We start from the raw sequence: 19,675 nt of genomic DNA on the forward strand, positions 1-19,675 counted from the left end.
TTGGTAGGTTTCCCTAGGTGCCGGCTGAGCTAGAGGCCAAAATCTACAGGTAGGCACTTTGCAAAAAAACACCTATGTTTTCTGTCAAAAATTGTGATGTGTCCACGTTGTGTTTTGGGGCATTTCCTGTCGCGGGCGCTAGGCCTACCCACACAAGTGAGGTATCATTTTTATCGGTAAACTTGGGGTAAAGCTGGGTGGAAGGAAATTTGTGGCTCCTCTCAGATTCCAGAACTTTCTGTCACCGAAATGTGAGGAAAATGTGTTTTTTTTAGCCAAATTTTGAGGTTTGCAAAGGATTCTGGGTAACAGAACCTGGTCAGAGCCCCACAAGTCACCCCATCTTGGATTCCCCTTGGTCTCTAGTTTGCAAAAATGCACAGCTTTGGTAGGTTTCCCTAGGTGCCGGCTGAGCTAGAGGCCAAAATCTACAGGTAGGCACTTTGCAAAAAAACACCTCTGTTTTCTGTCAAAAATTGTGATGTGTCCACGTTGTGTTTTGGGGCATTTCCTGTCACGGGCGCTAGGCCTACCCACACAAGTGAGGTATCATTTTTATCTGGTGACTTGGGGGAACGCTGGGTGGAAGGAAATTTGTGGCTCCTCTCAGATTATCGACCTTTCTGTCACCAAAATGTGAGGAAAACGTGTTTTTTTAGCCGAGGTTTGCAAAGGATTCTGGGTAAAAGAACCTGGTCAGAGCCCCACAAGTCACCCCATCTTGGATTCCCCTAGGTTTCTACTTTAAAAAAATGCACAGGTTTGGTAGGTTTCCCTAGGTGCCGGCTGAGCTAGAGGCCAAAATCTACATGTTGACACTTTGCAAAAAACACCTCTGTTTTCTGTCAAAAATTGTGATGTGTCCACATTGTGTTTTGGGGCATTTCCTGTCGCGGGCGCTAGGCCTACCCACACAAGTGAGGTATCATTTTTATCGGTAAACTTGGGGTAAAGCTGGGTGGAAGGAAATTTGTGGCTCCTCTCAGATTCCAGAACTTTCTGTCACCGAAATGTGAGGAAAATGTGTTTTTTTTAGCCAAATTTTGAGGTTTGCAAAGGATTCTGGGTAACAGAACCTGGTCAGAGCCCCACAAGTCACCCCATCTTGGATTCCCCTTCGTCTCTAGTTTGCAAAAATGCACAGCTTTGGTAGGTTTCCCTAGGTGCCGGCTGAGCTAGAGGCCAAAATCTACAGGTATGCACTTTGCAAAAAAACACCTCTGTTTTCTGTCAAAAATTGTGATGTGTCCACGTTGTGTTTTGGGGCATTTCCTGTCGCGGGCGCTAGGCCTACCCACACAAGTGAGGTATCATTTTTATCTGGTGACTTGGGGGAACGCTGGGTGGAAGGAAATTTGTGGCTCCTCTCAGATTCCCGACCTTTCTGTCACCAAAATGTGAGGAAAACGTGTTTTTTTAGCCGAGGTTTGCAAAGGATTCTGGGTAAAAGAACCTGGCCAGAGCCCCACAAGTCACCCCATCTTGGATTCCCCTAGGTCTCTACTTTTAAAAAATGCACAGGTTTGGTAGGTTTCCCTAGGTGCCGGCTGAGCTAGAGGCCAAAATCTACATGTTGACACTTTGCAAAAAACACCTCTGTTTTCTGTCAAAAATTGTGATGTGTCCACATTGTGTTTTGGGGCATTTCCTGTCGCGGGCGCTAGGCCTACCCACACAAGTGAGGTATCATTTTTATCGGTAAACTTGGGGTAAAGCTGGGTGGAAGGAAATTTGTGGCTCCTCTCAGATTCCAGAACTTTCTGTCACCGAAATGTGAGGAAAATGTGTTTTTTTTAGCCAAATTTTGAGGTTTGCAAAGGATTCTGGGTAACAGAACCTGGTCAGAGCCCCACAAGTCACCCCATCTTGGATTCCCCTTCGTCTCTAGTTTGCAAAAATGCACAGCTTTGGTAGGTTTCCCTAGGTGCCGGCTGAGCTAGAGGCCAAAATCTACAGGTATGCACTTTGCAAAAAAACACCTCTGTTTTCTGTCAAAAATTGTGATGTGTCCACGTTGTGTTTTGGGGCATTTCCTGTCACGGGCGCTAGGCCTACCCACACAAGTGAGGTATCATTTTTATCTGGTGACTTGGGGGAACGCTGGGTGGAAGGAAATTTGTGGCTCCTCTCAGATTCCCGACCTTTCTGTCACCAAAATGTGAGGAAAACGTGTTTTTTTAGCCGAGGTTTGCAAAGGATTCTGGGTAAAAGGACCTGGTCAGAGCCCCACAAGTCACCCCATCTTGGATTCCCCTAGGTCTCTACTTTTAAAAAATGCACAGGTTTGGTAGGTTTCCCTAGGTGCCGGCTGAGCTAGAGGCCAAAATCTACATGTTGACACTTTGCAAAAAACACCTCTGTTTTCTGTCAAAAATTGTGATGTGTCCACATTGTGTTTTGGGGCATTTCCTGTCGTGGGCGCTAGGCCTACCCACACAAGTGAGGTATCATTTTTATCGGTAAACTTGGGGTAAAGCTGGGTGGAAGGAAATTTGTGGCTCCTCTCAGATTCCAGAACTTTCTGTCACCGAAATGTGAGGAAAATGTGTTTTGTTTAGCCAAATTTTGAGGTTTGCAAAGGATTCTGGGTAACAGAACCTGGTCACAGCCCCACAAGTCACCCCATCTTGGATTCCCCTTGGTCTCTAGTTTGCAAAAATGCACAGCTTTGGTAGGTTTCCCTAGGTGCCGGCTGAGCTAGAGGCCAAAATCTACAGGTAGGCACTTTGCAAAAAAACACCTCTGTTTTCTGTCAAAAATTGTGATGTGTCCACGTTGTGTTTTGGGGCATTTCCTGTCACGGGCGCTAGGCCTACCCACACAAGTGAGGTATCATTTTTATCTGGTGACTTGGGGGAACGCTGGGTGGAAGGAAATTTGTGGCTCCTCTCAGATTCCCGACCTTTCTGTCACCAAAATGTGAGGAAAACGTGTTTTTTTAGCCGAGGTTTGCAAAGGATTCTGGGTAACAGAACCTGGTCAGAGCCCCACAAGTCACCCCATCTTGGATTCCCCTAGGTCTCTACTTTTAAAAAATGCACAGGTTTGGTAGGTTTCCCTAGGTGCCGGCTGAGCTAGAGGCCAAAATCTACATGTTGACACTTTGCAAAAAACACCTCTGTTTTCTGTCAAAAATTGTGATGTGTCCACATTGTGTTTTGGGGCATTTCCTGTCGCGGGCGATAGGCCTACCCACACAAGTGAGGTATCATTTTTATCGGTAAACTTGGGGTAAAGCTGGGTGGAAGGAAATTTGTGGCTCCTCTCAGATTCCAGAACTTTCTGTCACCGAAATGTGAGGAAAATGTGTTTTTTTTAGCCAAATTTTGAGGTTTGCAAAGGATTCTGGGTAACAGAACCTGGTCAGAGCCCCACAAGTCACCCCATCTTGGATTCCCCTTCGTCTCTAGTTTGCAAAAATGCACAGGTTTGGTAGGTTTCCCTAGGTGCCGGCTGAGCTAGAGGCCAAAATCTACAGGTAGGCTCTTTGCAAAAAAACACCTCTGTTTTCTGTCAAAAATTGTGATGTGTCCACGTTGTGTTTTGGGGCATTTCCTGTCGCGGGCGCTAGGCCTACCCACACAAGTGAGGTATCATTTGTATCTGGTGACTTGGGGGAACGCTGGGTGGAAGGAAATTTGTGGCTCCTCTCAGATTCCAGAACTTTCTGTCACTGAAATGTGAGGAAAATGTGTTTTTTTAGCCACATTTTGAGGTTTGCAAAGTATTCTGGGTAACAGAACCTGGTCAGAGCCCCACAAGTCACCCCTTCTTGGATTCCCCTAGGTCTCTAGTTTTCATAAATGCACAGGTTTGGTAGGTTTCCCTAGGTGCCGGCTGAGCTAGAGGCCAAAATCTACAGGTAGGCCCTTTGCAAAAGAACACCTCCGTTTTCTTTAAAAAAATGTGATGTGTCCCTGTTGTGTTTTGGGGCATTTCCTGTCACGGGCGCTAGGCCTACCCACACAAGTGAGGTATCATTTTTATCGGGAGACTTGGGGGAACGCTGGGTGGAAGGAAATTTGTGGCTCCTCTCAGATTCCCGACCTTTCTGTCACCAAAATGTGAGGAAAACGTGTTTTTTTAGCCGAGGTTTGCAAAGGATTCTGGGTAAAAGAACCTGGTCAGAGCCCCACAAGTCACCCCATCTTGGATTCCCCTAGGTCTCTACTTTTAAAAAATGCACAGGTTTGGTAGGTTTCCCTAGGTGCCGGCTGAGCTAGAGGCCAAAATCTACATGTTGACACTTTGCAAAAAACACCTCTGTTTTCTGTCAAAAATTGTGATGTGTCCACATTGTGTTTTGGGGCATTTCCTGTCGCGGGCGCTAGGCCTACCCACACAAGTGAGGTATCATTTTTATCGGTAAACTTGGGGTAAAGCTGGGTGGAAGGAAATTTGTGGCTCCTCTCAGATTCCAGAACTTTCTGTCACCGAAATGTGAGGAAAATGTGTTTTTTTTAGCCAAATTTTGAGGTTTGCAAAGGATTCTGGGTAACAGAACCTGGTCAGAGCCCCACAAGTCACCCCATCTTGGATTCCCCTTCGTCTCTAGTTTGCAAAAATGCACAGCTTTGGTAGGTTTCCCTAGGTGCCGGCTGAGCTAGAGGCCAAAATCTACAGGTATGCACTTTGCAAAAAAACACCTCTGTTTTCTGTCAAAAATTGTGATGTGTCCACGTTGTGTTTTGGGGCATTTCCTGTCACGGGCGCTAGGCCTACCCACACAAGTGAGGTATCATTTTTATCTGGTGACTTGGGGGAACGCTGGGTGGAAAGAAATTTGTGGCTCCTCTCTGATTCCCGACCTTTCTGTCACCAAAATGTGAGGAAAACGTGTTTTTTTAGCCGAGGTTTGCAAAGGATTCTGGGTAAAAGGACCTGGTCAGAGCCCCACAAGTCACCCCATCTTGGATTCCCCTAGGTCTCTACTTTTAAAAAATGCACAGGTTTGGTAGGTTTCCCTAGGTGCCGGCTGAGCTAGAGGCCAAAATCTACATGTTGACACTTTGCAAAAAACACCTCTGTTTTCTGTCAAAAATTGTGATGTGTCCACATTGTGTTTTGGGGCATTTCCTGTCGTGGGCGCTAGGCCTACCCACACAAGTGAGGTATCATTTTTATCGGTAAACTTGGGGTAAAGCTGGGTGGAAGGAAATTTGTGGCTCCTCTCAGATTCCAGAACTTTCTGTCACCGAAATGTGAGGAAAATGTGTTTTGTTTAGCCAAATTTTGAGGTTTGCAAAGGATTCTGGGTAACAGAACCTGGTCACAGCCCCACAAGTCACCCCATCTTGGATTCCCCTTGGTCTCTAGTTTGCAAAAATGCACAGCTTTGGTAGGTTTCCCTAGGTGCCGGCTGAGCAAGAGGCCAAAATCTACAGGTAGGCACTTTGCAAAAAAACACCTCTGTTTTCTGTCAAAAATTGTGATGTGTCCACGTTGTGTTTTGGGTCATTTCCTGTCACGGGCGCTAGGCCTACCCACACAAGTGAGGTATCATTTTTATCTGGTGACTTGGGGGAACGCTGGGTGGAAGGAAATTTGTGGCTCCTCTCAGATTCCCGACCTTTCTGTCACCAAAATGTGAGGAAAACGTGTTTTTTTAGCCGAGGTTTGCAAAGGATTCTGGGTAACAGAACCTGGTCAGAGCCCCACAAGTCACCCCATCTTGGATTCCCCTAGGTCTCTACTTTTAAAAAATGCACAGGTTTGGTAGGTTTCCCTAGGTGCCGGCTGAGCTAGAGGCCAAAATCTACATGTTGACACTTTGCAAAAAACACCTCTGTTTTCTGTCAAAAATTGTGATGTGTCCACATTGTGTTTTGGGGCATTTCCTGTCGCGGGCGATAGGCCTACCCACACAAGTGAGGTATCATTTTTATCGGTAAACTTGGGGTAAAGCTGGGTGGAAGGAAATTTGTGGCTCCTCTCAGATTCCAGAACTTTCTGTCACCGAAATGTGAGGAAAATGTGTTTTTTTTAGCCAAATTTTGAGGTTTGCAAAGGATTCTGGGTAACAGAACCTGGTCAGAGCCCCACAAGTCACCCCATCTTGGATTCCCCTTCGTCTCTAGTTTGCAAAAATGCACAGCTTTGGTAGGTTTCCCTAGGTGCCGGCTGAGCTAGAGGCCAAAATCTACAGGTATGCACTTTGCTAAAAAACACCTCTGTTTTCTGTCAAAAATTGTGATGTGTCCACGTTGTGTTTTGGGGCATTTCCTGTCGCGGGCGCTAGGCCTACCCACACAAGTGAGGTATCATTTTTATCTGGTGACTTGGGGGAACGCTGGGTGGAAGGAAATTTGTGGCTCCTCTCAGATTCCCGACCTTTCTGTCACCAAAATGTGAGGAAAACGTGTTTTTTTAGCCGAGGTTTGCAAAGGATTCTGGGTAAAAGAACCTGGTCAGAGCCCCACAAGTCACCCCATCTTGGATTCCCCTAGGTCTCTACTTTTAAAAAATGCACAGGTTTGGTAGGTTTCCCTAGGTGCCGGCTGAGCTAGAGGCCAAAATCTACATGTTGACACTTTGCAAAAAACACCTCTGTTTTCTGTCAAAAATTGTGATGTGTCCACATTGTGTTTTGGGGCATTTCCTGTCGCGGGCGCTAGGCCTACCCACACAAGTGAGGTATCATTTTTATCGGTAAACTTGGGGTAAAGCTGGGTGGAAGGAAATTTGTGGCTCCTCTCAGATTCCAGAACTTTCTGTCACCGAAATGTGAGGAAAATGTGTTTTTTTTAGCCAAATTTTGAGGTTTGCAAAGGATTCTGGGTAACAGAACCTGGTCAGAGCCCCACAAGTCACCCCATCTTGGATTCCCCTTCGTCTCTAGTTTGCAAAAATGCACAGCTTTGGTAGGTTTCCCTAGGTGCCGGCTGAGCTAGAGGCCAAAATCTACAGGTATGCACTTTGCAAAAAAACACCTCTGTTTTCTGTCAAAAATTGTGATGTGTCCACGTTGTGTTTTGGGGCATTTCCTGTCGCGGGCGCTAGGCCTACCCACACAAGTGAGGTATCATTTTTATCTGGTGACTTGGGGGAACGCTGGGTGGAAGGAAATTTGTGGCTCCTCTCAGATTCCAGAACTTTCTGTCACTGAAATGTGAGGAAAATCTGTTTTATTAGCCAAATTTTGAGGTTTGCAAAGGATTCTGGGTAACAGAACCTGGTCAGAGCCCCACAAGTCACCTCATCTTGGATTCCTCTTGGTCTCTAGTTTGCAAAAATGCACAGGTTTGGTAGGTTTCCCTAGGTGCCGGCTGAGCTAGAGGCCAAAATCTACAGGTAGGCTCTTTGCAAAAAAACACCTCTGTTTTCTGTCAAAAATTGTGATGTGTCCACGTTGTGTTTTGGGGCATTTCCTGTCACGGGCGCTAGGCCTACCCACACAAGTGAGGTATCATTTGTATCTGGTGACTTGGGGGAACGCTGGGTGGAAGGAAATTTGTGGCTCCTCTCAGATTCCAGAACTTTCTGTCACTGAAATGTGAGGAAAATGTGTTTTTTTAGCCACATTTTGAGGTTTGCAAAGTATTCTGGGTAACAGAACCTGGTCAGAGCCCCACAAGTCACCCCTTCTTGGATTCCCCTAGGTCTCTAGTTTTCATAAATGCACAGGTTTGGTAGGTTTCCCTAGGTGCCGGCTGAGCTAGAGGCCAAAATCTACAGGTAGGCCCTTTGCAAAAGAACACCTCCGTTTTCTTTAAAAAAATGTGATGTGTCCCTGTTGTGTTTTGGGGCATTTCCTGTCACGGGCGCTAGGCCTACCCACACAAGTGAGGTATCATTTTTATCGGGAGACTTGGGGGAACGCTGGGTGGAAGGAAATTTGTGGCTCCTCTCAGATTCCCGACCTTTCTGTCACCAAAATGTGAGGAAAACGTGTTTTTTTAGCCGAGGTTTGCAAAGGATTCTGGGTAAAAGAACCTGGTCAGAGCCCCACAAGTCACCCCATCTTGGATTCCCCTAGGTCTCTACTTTTAAAAAATGCACAGGTTTGGTAGGTTTCCCTAGGTGCCGGCTGAGCTAGAGGCCAAAATCTACATGTTGACACTTTGCAAAAAACACCTCTGTTTTCTGTCAAAAATTGTGATGTGTCCACATTGTGTTTTGGGGCATTTCCTGTCGCGGGCGCTAGGCCTACCCACACAAGTGAGGTATCATTTTTATCGGTAAACTTGGGGTAAAGCTGGGTGGAAGGAAATTTGTGGCTCCTCTCAGATTCCAGAACTTTCTGTCACCGAAATGTGAGGAAAATGTGTTTTTTTTAGCCAAATTTTGAGGTTTGCAAAGGATTCTGGGTAACAGAACCTGGTCAGAGCCCCACAAGTCACCCCATCTTGGATTCCCCTTCGTCTCTAGTTTGCAAAAATGCACAGCTTTGGTAGGTTTCCCTAGGTGCCGGCTGAGCTAGAGGCCAAAATCTACAGGTATGCACTTTGCAAAAAAACACCTCTGTTTTCTGTCAAAAATTGTGATGTGTCCACGTTGTGTTTTGGGGCATTTCCTGTCACGGGCGCTAGGCCTACCCACACAAGTGAGGTATCATTTTTATCTGGTGACTTGGGGGAACGCTGGGTGGAAAGAAATTTGTGGCTCCTCTCAGATTCCCGACCTTTCTGTCACCAAAATGTGAGGAAAACGTGTTTTTTTAGCCGAGGTTTGCAAAGGATTCTGGGTAAAAGGACCTGGTCAGAGCCCCACAAGTCACCCCATCTTGGATTCCCCTAGGTCTCTACTTTTAAAAAATGCACAGGTTTGGTAGGTTTCCCTAGGTGCCGGCTGAGCTAGAGGCCAAAATCTACATGTTGACACTTTGCAAAAAACACCTCTGTTTTCTGTCAAAAATTGTGATGTGTCCACATTGTGTTTTGGGGCATTTCCTGTCGTGGGCGCTAGGCCTACCCACACAAGTGAGGTATCATTTTTATCGGTAAACTTGGGGTAAAGCTGGGTGGAAGGAAATTTGTGGCTCCTCTCAGATTCCAGAACTTTCTGTCACCGAAATGTGAGGAAAATGTGTTTTGTTTAGCCAAATTTTGAGGTTTGCAAAGGATTCTGGGTAACAGAACCTGGTCACAGCCCCACAAGTCACCCCATCTTGGATTCCCCTTGGTCTCTAGTTTGCAAAAATGCACAGCTTTGGTAGGTTTCCCTAGGTGCCGGCTGAGCTAGAGGCCAAAATCTACAGGTAGGCACTTTGCAAAAAAACACCTCTGTTTTCTGTCAAAAATTGTGATGTGTCCACGTTGTGTTTTGGGGCATTTCCTGTCACGGGCGCTAGGCCTACCCACACAAGTGAGGTATCATTTTTATCTGGTGACTTGGGGGAACGCTGGGTGGAAGGAAATTTGTGGCTCCTCTCAGATTCCCGACCTTTCTGTCACCGAAATGTGAGGAAAACGTGTTTTTTTAGCCGAGGTTTGCAAAGGATTCTGGGTAACAGAACCTGGTCAGAGCCCCACAAGTCACCCCATCTTGGATTCCCCTAGGTCTCTACTTTTAAAAAATGCACAGGTTTGGTAGGTTTCCCTAGGTGCCGGCTGAGCTAGAGGCCAAAATCTACATGTTGACACTTTGCAAAAAACACCTCTGTTTTCTGTCAAAAATTGTGATGTGTCCACATTGTGTTTTGGGGCATTTCCTGTCGCGGGCGATAGGCCTACCCACACAAGTGAGGTATCATTTTTATCGGTAAACTTGGGGTAAAGCTGGGTGGAAGGAAATTTGTGGCTCCTCTCAGATTCCAGAACTTTCTGTCACCGAAATGTGAGGAAAATGTGTTTTTTTTAGCCAAATTTTGAGGTTTGCAAAGGATTCTGGGTAACAGAACCTGGTCAGAGCCCCACAAGTCACCCCATCTTGGATTCCCCTTCGTCTCTAGTTTGCAAAAATGCACAGCTTTGGTAGGTTTCCCTAGGTGCCGGCTGAGCTAGAGGCCAAAATCTACAGGTATGCACTTTGCTAAAAAACACCTCTGTTTTCTGTCAAAAATTGTGATGTGTCCACGTTGTGTTTTGGGGCATTTCCTGTCGCGGGCGCTAGGCCTACCCACACAAGTGAGGTATCATTTTTATCTGGTGACTTGGGGGAACGCTGGGTGGAAGGAAATTTGTGGCTCCTCTCAGATTCCCGACCTTTCTGTCACCAAAATGTGAGGAAAACGTGTTTTTTTAGCCGAGGTTTGCAAAGGATTCTGGGTAAAAGAACCTGGTCAGAGCCCCACAAGTCACCCCATCTTGGATTCCCCTAGGTCTCTACTTTTAAAAAATGCACAGGTTTGGTAGGTTTCCCTAGGTGCCGGCTGAGCTAGAGGCCAAAATCTACATGTTGACACTTTGCAAAAAACACCTCTGTTTTCTGTCAAAAATTGTGATGTGTCCACATTGTGTTTTGGGGCATTTCCTGTCGCGGGCGCTAGGCCTACCCACACAAGTGAGGTATCATTTTTATCGGTAAACTTGGGGTAAAGCTGGGTGGAAGGAAATTTGTGGCTCCTCTCAGATTCCAGAACTTTCTGTCACCGAAATGTGAGGAAAATGTGTTTTTTTTAGCCAAATTTTGAGGTTTGCAAAGGATTCTGGGTAACAGAACCTGGTCAGAGCCCCACAAGTCACCCCATCTTGGATTCCCCTTCGTCTCTAGTTTGCAAAAATGCACAGCTTTGGTAGGTTTCCCTAGGTGCCGGCTGAGCTAGAGGCCAAAATCTACAGGTATGCACTTTGCAAAAAAACACCTCTGTTTTCTGTCAAAAATTGTGATGTGTCCACGTTGTGTTTTGGGGCATTTCCTGTCGCGGGCGCTAGGCCTACCCACACAAGTGAGGTATCATTTTTATCTGGTGACTTGGGGGAACGCTGGGTGGAAGGAAATTTGTGGCTCCTCTCAGATTCCAGAACTTTCTGTCACTGAAATGTGAGGAAAATGTGTTTTTTTAGCCACATTTTGAGGTTTGCAAAGTATTCTGGGTAACAGAACCTGGTCAGAGCCCCACAAGTCACCCCTTCTTGGATTCCCCTAGGTCTCTAGTTTTCATAAATGCACAGGTTTGGTAGGTTTCCCTAGGTGCCGGCTGAGCTAGAGGCCAAAATCTACAGGTAGGCCCTTTGCAAAAGAACACCTCCGTTTTCTTTAAAAAAATGTGATGTGTCCCTGTTGTGTTTTGGGGCATTTCCTGTCACGGGCGCTAGGCCTACCCACACAAGTGAGGTATCATTTTTATCGGGAGACTTGGGGGAACGCTGGGTGGAAGGAAATTTGTGGCTCCTCTCAGATTCCCGACCTTTCTGTCACCGAAATGTGAGGAAAACGTGTTTTTTTAGCCAATTTTTGAGGTTTGCAAAGGATTCTGGGTAAAAGAACCTGGTCAGAACCCCACAAGTCACCCCATCTTGGATTCCCCTAGGTCTCTACTTTTAGAAAATGCACAGGTTTGGTAGGTTTCCCTCGGTGCCGGCTGAGCTAGAGGCCAAAATCTACAGGTAGGCACTTTGCAAAAAACACCTCTGTTTTCTGTCAAAAATTGTGATGTGTCCATATTGTGTTTTGGGGCATTTTCTGTCACGGGCGCTAGGCCTACCCACACAAGTGAGGTATCATTTTTATCTGGTGACGTGGGGGAACGCTGGGTGGAAGGAAATTTGTGGCTCCTCTCAGATTCCCGACCTTTCTGACACTGAAATGTGAGGAAAATGTGTTTTTTTAGCCAAATTTTGAGGTTTGCAAAGGATTCTGGGTAACAGAACCTGGTCAGAGCACCACAAGTCACCCCTTCTTGGATTCCCCTAGGTCTCTAGTTTTCAAAAATGCACAGGTTTGGTAGGTTTCCCTAGGTGCCGGCTGAGCTAGAGGCCAAAATCTACAGGTAGGCACTTTGCAAAAAAACACCTCTGTTTTCTGTCAAAAATTGTGATGTGTCCACGTTGTGTTTTGGGGCATTTCCTGTCACGGGCGCTAGGCCTACCCACACAAGTGAGGTATCATTTTTATCTGGTGACGTGGGGGAACGCTGGGTGGAAGGAAATTTGTGGCTCCTCTCAGATTCCCGACCTTTCTGACACTGAAATGTGAGGAAAATGTGTTTTTTTAGCCAAATTTTGAGGTTTGCAAAGGATTCTGGGTAACAGAACCTGGTCAGAGCCCCACAAGTCACCCCTTCTTGGATTCCCCTAGGTCTCTAGTTTTCAAAAATGCACAGGTTTGGTAGGTTTCCCTAGGTGCCGGCTGAGCTAGAGGCCAAAATCTACAGGTAGGCACTTTGCAAAAAAACACCTCTGTTTTCTGTCAAAAATTGTGATGTGTCCACGTTGTGTTTTGGGGCATTTCCTGTCACGGGCGCTAGGCCTACCCACACAAGTGAGGTATCATTTGTATCTGGTGACTTGGGGGAACGCTGGGTGGAAGGAAATTTGTGGCTCCTCTCAGATTCCAGAACTTTCTGTCACTGAAATGTGAGGAAAATGTGTTTTTTTAGCCACATTTTGAGGTTTGCAAAGTATTCTGGGTAACAGAACCTGGTCAGAGCCCCACAAGTCACCCCTTCTTGGATTCCCCTAGGTCTCTAGTTTTCATAAATGCACAGGTTTAGTAGGTTTCCCTAGGTGCCGGCTGAGCTAGAGGCCAAAATCTACAGGTAGGCCCTTTGCAAAAGAACACCTCCGTTTTCTTTAAAAAAATGTGATGTGTCCCTGTTGTGTTTTGGGGCATTTCCTGTCACGGGCGCTAGGCCTACCCACACAAGTGAGGTATCATTTTTATCGGGAGACTTGGGGGAACGCTGGGTGGAAGGAAATTTGTGGCTCCTCTCAGATTCCCGACCTTTCTGTCACCGAAATGTGAGGAAAACGTGTTTTTTTAGCCAACTTTTGAGGTTTGCAAAGGATTCTGGGTAAAAGAACCTGGTCAGAACCTCACAAGTCACCCCATCTTGGATTCCCCTAGGTCTCTACTTTTAGAAAATGCACAGGTTTGGTAGGTTTCCCTAGGTGCCGGCTGAGCTAGAGGCCAAAATCTACAGGTAGGCACTTTGCAAAAAAACACCTCTGTTTTCTGTCAAAAATTGTGATGTTCCACGTTGTGTTTTGGGGCATTTCCTGTCGCGGGCGCTAGGCCTACCCACACAAGTGAGGTATCATTTTTATCGGTAAACTTGGGGTAAAGCTGGGTGGAAGGAAATTTGTGGCTCCTCTCAGATTCCAGAACTTTCTGTCACCGAAATGTGAGGAAAATGTGTTTTTTTTAGCCAAATTTTGAGGTTTGCAAAGGATTCTGGTTAACAGAACCTGGTCAGAGCCCCACAAGTCACCCCATCTTGGATTCCCCTTGGTCTCTAGTTTGCAAAAATGCACAGCTTTGGTAGGTTTCCCTAGGTGCCGGCTGAGCTAGAGGCCAAAATCTACAGGTAGGCACTTTGCAAAAAAACACCTCTGTTTTCTGTCAAAAATTGTGATGTGTCCACGTTGTGTTTTGGGGCATTTCCTGTCACGGGCGCTAGGCCTACCCACACAAGTGAGGTATCATTTTTATCTGGTGACTTGGGGGAACGCTGGGTGGAAGGAAATTTGTGGCTCCTCTCAGATTCCCGACCTTTCTGTCACCAAAATGTGAGGAAAACGTGTTTTTTTAGCCGAGGTTTGCAAAGGATTCTGGGTAAAATGACCTGGTCAGAGCCCCACAAGTCACCCCATCTTGGATTCCCCTAGGTCTCTACTTTTAAAAAATGCACAGGTTTGGTAGGTTTCCCTAGGTGCCGGCTGAGCTAGAGGCCAAAATCTACATGTTGACACTTTGCAAAAAACACCTCTGTTTTCTGTCAAAAATTGTGATGTGTCCACATTGTGTTTTGGGGCATTTCCTGTCGTGGGCGCTAGGCCTACCCACACAAGTGAGGTATCATTTTTATCGGTAAACTTGGGGTAAAGCTGGGTGGAAGGAAATTTGTGGCTCCTCTCAGATTCCAGAACTTTCTGTCACCGAAATGTGAGGAAAATGTGTTTTTTTTAGCCAAATTTTGAGGTTTGCAAAGTATTCTGGGTAACAGAACCTGGTCAGAGCCCCACAAGTCACCCCATCTTGGATTCCCCTTCGTCTCTAGTTTGCAAAAATGCACAGCTTTGGTAGGTTTCCCTAGGTGCCGGCTGAGCTAGAGGGCAAAATCTACAGGTAGGCACTTTGCAAAAAAACACCTCTGTTTTCTGTCAAAAATTGTGATGTGTCCACGTTGTGTTTTGGGGCATTTCCTGTCACGGGCGCTAGGCCTACCCACACAAGTGAGGTATAATTTTTATCTGGTGACTTGGGGGAACGCTGGGTGGAAGGAAATTTGTGGCTGCTCTCAGATTCCCGACCTTTCTGTCACCGAAATGTGAGGAAAACGTGTTTTTTTAGCCGAGGTTTGCAAAGGATTCTGGGTAAAAGAACCTGGTCAGAGCCCCACAAGTCACCCCATCTTGGATTCCCCTAGGTCTCTACTTTTAAAAAATGCACAGGTTTGGTAGGTTTCCCTAGGTGCCGGCTGAGCTAGAGGCCAAAATCTACATGTTGACACTTTGCAAAAAACACCTCTGTTTTCTGTCAAAAATTGTGATGTGTCCACATTGTGTTTTGGGGCATTTCCTGTCGCGGGCGCTAGGCCTACCCACACAAGTGAGGTATCATTTTTATCGGTAAACTTGGGGTAAAGCTGGGTGGAAGGAAATTTGTGGCTCCTCTCAGATTCCAGAACTTTCTGTCACCGAAATGTGAGGAAAATGTGTTTTTTTTTAGCCAAATTTTGAGGTTTGCAAAGGATTCTGGGTAACAGAACCTGGTCAGAGCCCCACAAGTCACCCCATCTTGGATTCCCCTTCGTCTCTAGTTTGCAAAAATGCACAGCTTTGGTAGGTTTCCCTAGGTGCCGGCTGAGCTAGAGGCCAAAATCTACAGGTAGGCACTTTGCAAAAAAACACCTCTGTTTTCTGTCAAAAATTGTGATGTGTCCACGTTGTGTTTTGGGGCATTTCCTGTCGCGGGCGCTAGGCCTACCCACACAAGTGAGGTATCATTTTTATCGGGAGACTTGGGGGAACGCTGGGTGGAAGGAAATTTGTGGCTCCTGTCAGATTCCCGACCTTTCTGTCACCGAAATGTGAGGAAAACGTGTTTTTTTTAGCCAATTTTTGAGGTTTGCAAAGGATTCTGGGTAAAAGAACCTGGTCAGAACCCCACAAGTCACCCCATCTTGGATTCCCCTAGGTCTCTACTTTTAGAAAATGCACAGGTTTGGTAGGTTTCCCTAGGTGCCGGCTGAGCTAGAGGCCAAAATCTACAGGTAGGCACTTTGCAAAAAACACCTCTGTTTTCTGTCAAAAATTGTGATGTGTCCATATTGTGTTTTGGGGCATTTCCTGTCACGGGCGCTAAGCCTACCCACACAAGTGAGGTATCATTTTTATCTGGTGACGTGGGGGAACGCTGGGTGGAAGGAAATTTGTGGCTCCTCTCAGATTCCCGACCTTTCTGACACTGAAATGTGAGGAAAATTTGTTTTTTTAGCCAAATTGTGAGGTTTGCAAAGGATTCTGGGTAACAGAACCTGGTCAGAGCCCCACAAGTCACCCCTTCTTGGATTCCCCTAGGTCTCTAGTTTTCAAAAATGCACAGGTTTGGTAGGTTTCCCTAGGTGCCGGCTGAGCTAGAGGCCAAAATCTACAGGTAGGCACTTTGCAAAAAAACACCTCTGTTTTCTGTCAAAAATTGTGATGTGTCCACGTTGTGTTTTGGGGCATTTCCTGTCACGGGCGCTAGGCCTACCCACACAAGTGAGGTATCATTTGTATCTGGTGACTTGGGGGAACGCTGGGTGGAAGGAAATTTGTGGCTCCTCTCAGATTCCAGAACTTTCTGTCACTGAAATGTGAGGAAAATGTGTTTTTTTAGCCACATTTTGAGGTTTGCAAAGTATTCTGGGTAACAGAACCTGGTCAGAGCCCCACAAGTCACCCCTTCTTGGATTCCCCTAGGTCTCTAGTTTTCATAAATGCACAGGTTTGGTAGGTTTCCCTAGGTGCCGGCTGAGCTAGAGGCCAAAATCTACAGGTAGGCCCTTTGCAAAAGAACACCTCCGTTTTCTTTAAAAAAATGTGATGTGTCCCTGTTGTGTTTTGGGGCATTTCCTGTCACGGGCGCTAGGCCTTCCCACACAAGTGAGGTATCATTTTTATCGGGAGACTTGGGGGAACGCTGGGTGGAAGGAAATTTGTGGCTCCTCTCAGATTCCCGACCTTTCTGTCACCGAAATGTGAGGAAAACGTGTTTTTTTAGCCAACTTTTGAGGTTTGCAAAGGATTCTGGGTAAAAGAACCTGGTCAGAACCCCACAAGTCACCCCATCTTGGATTCCCCTAGGTCTCTACTTTTAGAAAATGCACAGGTTTGGTAGGTTTCCCTAGGTGCCGGCTGAGCTAGAGGCCAAAATCTACAGGTAGGCACTTTGCAAAAAAACACCTCTGTTTTCTGTCAAAAATTGTGATGTTCCACGTTGTGTTTTGGGGCATTTCCTGTCGCGGGCGCTAGGCCTACCCACACAAGTGAGGTATCATTTTTATCGGTAAACTTGGGGTAAAGCTGGGTGGAAGGAAATTTGTGGCTCCTCTCAGATTCCAGAACTTTCTGTCACCGAAATGTGAGGAAAATGTGTTTTTTTTAGCCAAATTTTGAGGTTTGCAAAGGATTCTGGGTAACAGAACCTGGTCAGAGCCCCACAAGTCACCCCATCTTGGATTCCCCTTGGTCTCTAGTTTGCAAAAATGCACAGCTTTGGTAGGTTTCCCTAGGTGCCGGCTGAGCTAGAGGCCAAAATCTACAGGTAGGCACTTTGCAAAAAAACACCTCTGTTTTCTGTCAAAAATTGTGATGTGTCCACGTTGTGTTTTGGGGCATGTCCTGTCACGGGCGCTAGGCCTACCCACACAAGTGAGGTATCATTTTTATCTGGTGACTTGGGGGAACGCTGGGTGGAAGGAAATTTGTGGCTCCTCTCAGATTCCCGACCTTTCTGTCACCAAAATGTGAGGAAAACGTGTTTTTTTAGCCGAGGTTTGCAAAGGATTCTGGGTAAAAGGACCTGGTCAGAGCCCCACAAGTCACCCCATCTTGGATTCCCCTAGGTCTCTACTTTTAAAAAATGCACAGGTTTGGTAGGTTTCCCTAGGTGCCGGCTGAGCTAGAGGCCAAAATCTACATGTTGACACTTTGCAAAAAACACCTCTGTTTTCTGTCAAAAATTGTGATGTGTCCACATTGTGTTTTGGGGCATTTCCTGTCGCGGGCGCTAGGCCTACCCACACAAGTGAGGTATCATTTTTATCGGTAAACTTGGGGTAAAGCTGGGTGGAAGGAAATTTGTGGCTCCTCTCAGATTCCAGAACTTTCTGTCACCGAAATGTGAGGAAAATGTGTTTTTTTTTAGCCAAATTTTGAGGTTTGCAAAGGATTCTGGGTAACAGAACCTGGTCAGAGCCCCACAAGTCACCCCATCTTGGATTCCCCTTCGTCTCTAGTTTGCAAAAATGCACAGCTTTGGTAGGTTTCCCTAGGTGCCGGCTGAGCTAGAGGCCAAAATCTACAGGTAGGCACTTTGCAAAAAAACACCTCTGTTTTCTGTCAAAAATTGTGATGTGTCCACGTTGTGTTTTGGGGCATTTCCTGTCACGGGCGCTAGGCCTACCCACACAAGTGAGGTATAATTTTTATCTGGTGACTTGGGGGAACGCTGGGTGGAAGGAAATTTGTGGCTGCTCTCAGATTCCCGACCTTTCTGTCACCGAAATGTGAGGAAAACGTGTTTTTTTAGCCGAGGTTTGCAAAGGATTCTGGGTAAAAGAACCTGGTCAGAGCCCCACAAGTCACCCCATCTTGGATTCCCCTAGGTCTCTACTTTTAAAAAATGCACAGGTTTGGTAGGTTTCCCTAGGTGCCGGCTGAGCTAGAGGCCAAAATCTACATGTTGACACTTTGCAAAAAACACCTCTGTTTTCTGTCAAAAATTGTGATGTGTCCATATTGTGTTTTGGGGCATTTCCTGTCGCGGGCGCTAGGCCTACCCACACAAGTGAGGTATCATTTTTATCGGTAAACTTGGGGTAAAGCTGGGTGGAAGGAAATTTGTGGCTCCTCTCAGATTCCAGAACTTTCTGTCACCGAAATGTGAGGAAAATGTGTTTTTTTTAGCCAAATTTTGAGGTTTGCAAAGGATTCTGGGTAACAGAACCTGGTCAGAGCCCCACAAGTCACCCCATCTTGGATTCCCCTTCGTCTCTAGTTTGCAAAAATGCACAGCTTTGGTAGGTTTCCCTAGGTGCCGGCTGAGCTAGAGGCCAAAATCTACAGGTATGCACTTTGCAAAAAAACACCTCTGTTTTCTGTCAAAAATTGTGATGTGTCCACGTTGTGTTTTGGGGCATTTCCTGTCGCGGGCGCTAGGCCTACCCACACAAGTGAGGTATCATTTTTATCTGGTGACTTGGGGGAACGCTGGGTGGAAGGAAATTTGTGGCTCCTCTCAGATTCCAGAACTTTCTGTCACTGAAATGTGAGGAAAATTTGTTTTATTAGCCAAATTTTGAGTTTTGCAAAGGATTCTGGGTAACAGAACCTGGTCAGAGCCCCACAAGTCACCTCATCTTGGATTCCTCTTGGTCTCTAGTTTGCAAAAATGCACAGGTTTGGTAGGTTTCCCTAGGTGCCGGCTGAGCTAGAGGCCAAAATCTACAGGTAGGCTCTTTGCAAAAAAACACCTCTGTTTTCTGTCAAAAATTGTGATGTGTCCACGTTGTGTTTTGGGGCATTTCCTGTCACGGGCGCTAGGCCTACCCACACAAGTGAGGTATCATTTGTATCTGGTGACTTGGGGGAACGCTGGGTGGAAGGAAATTTGTGGCTCCTCTCAGATTCCAGAACTTTCTGTCACTGAAATGTGAGGAAAATGTGTTTTTTTAGCCACATTTTGAGGTTTGCAAAGTATTCTGGGTAACAGAACCTGGTCAGAGCCCCACAAGTCACCCCTTCTTGGATTCCCCTAGGTCTCTAGTTTTCATAAATGCACAGGTTTGGTAGGTTTCCCTAGGTGCCGGCTGAGCTAGAGGCCAAAATCTACAGGTAGGCCCTTTGCAAAAGAACACCTCCGTTTTCTTTAAAAAAATGTGATGTGTCCCTGTTGTGTTTTGGGGCATTTCCTGTCACGGGCGCTAGGCCTACCCACACAAGTGAGGTATCATTTTTATCGGGAGACTTGGGGGAACGCTGGGTGGAAGGAAATTTGTTGCTCCTCTCAGATTCCCGACCTTTCTGTCACCGAAATGTGAGGAAAACGTGTTTTTTTAGCCAACTTTTGAGGTTTGCAAAGGATTCTGGGTAAAAGAACCTGGTCAGAACCTCACAAGTCACCCCATCTTGGATTCCCCTAGGTCTCTACTTTTAGAAAATGCACAGGTTTGGTAGGTTTCCCTAGGTGCCGGCTGAGCTAGAGGCCAAAATCTACAGGTAGGCACTTTGCAAAAAAACACCTCTGTTTTCTGTCAAAAATTGTGATGTTCCACGTTGTGTTTTGGGGCATTTCCTGTCGCGGGCGCTAGGCCTACCCACACAAGTGAGGTATCATTTTTATCGGTAAACTTGGGGTAAAGCTGGGTGGA

Source organism: Pleurodeles waltl, chromosome 4_1 (assembly GCF_031143425.1).
Source record: "Pleurodeles waltl isolate 20211129_DDA chromosome 4_1, aPleWal1.hap1.20221129, whole genome shotgun sequence".
In the NCBI taxonomy this organism is placed as follows: domain Eukaryota; kingdom Metazoa; phylum Chordata; class Amphibia; order Caudata; family Salamandridae; genus Pleurodeles; species Pleurodeles waltl.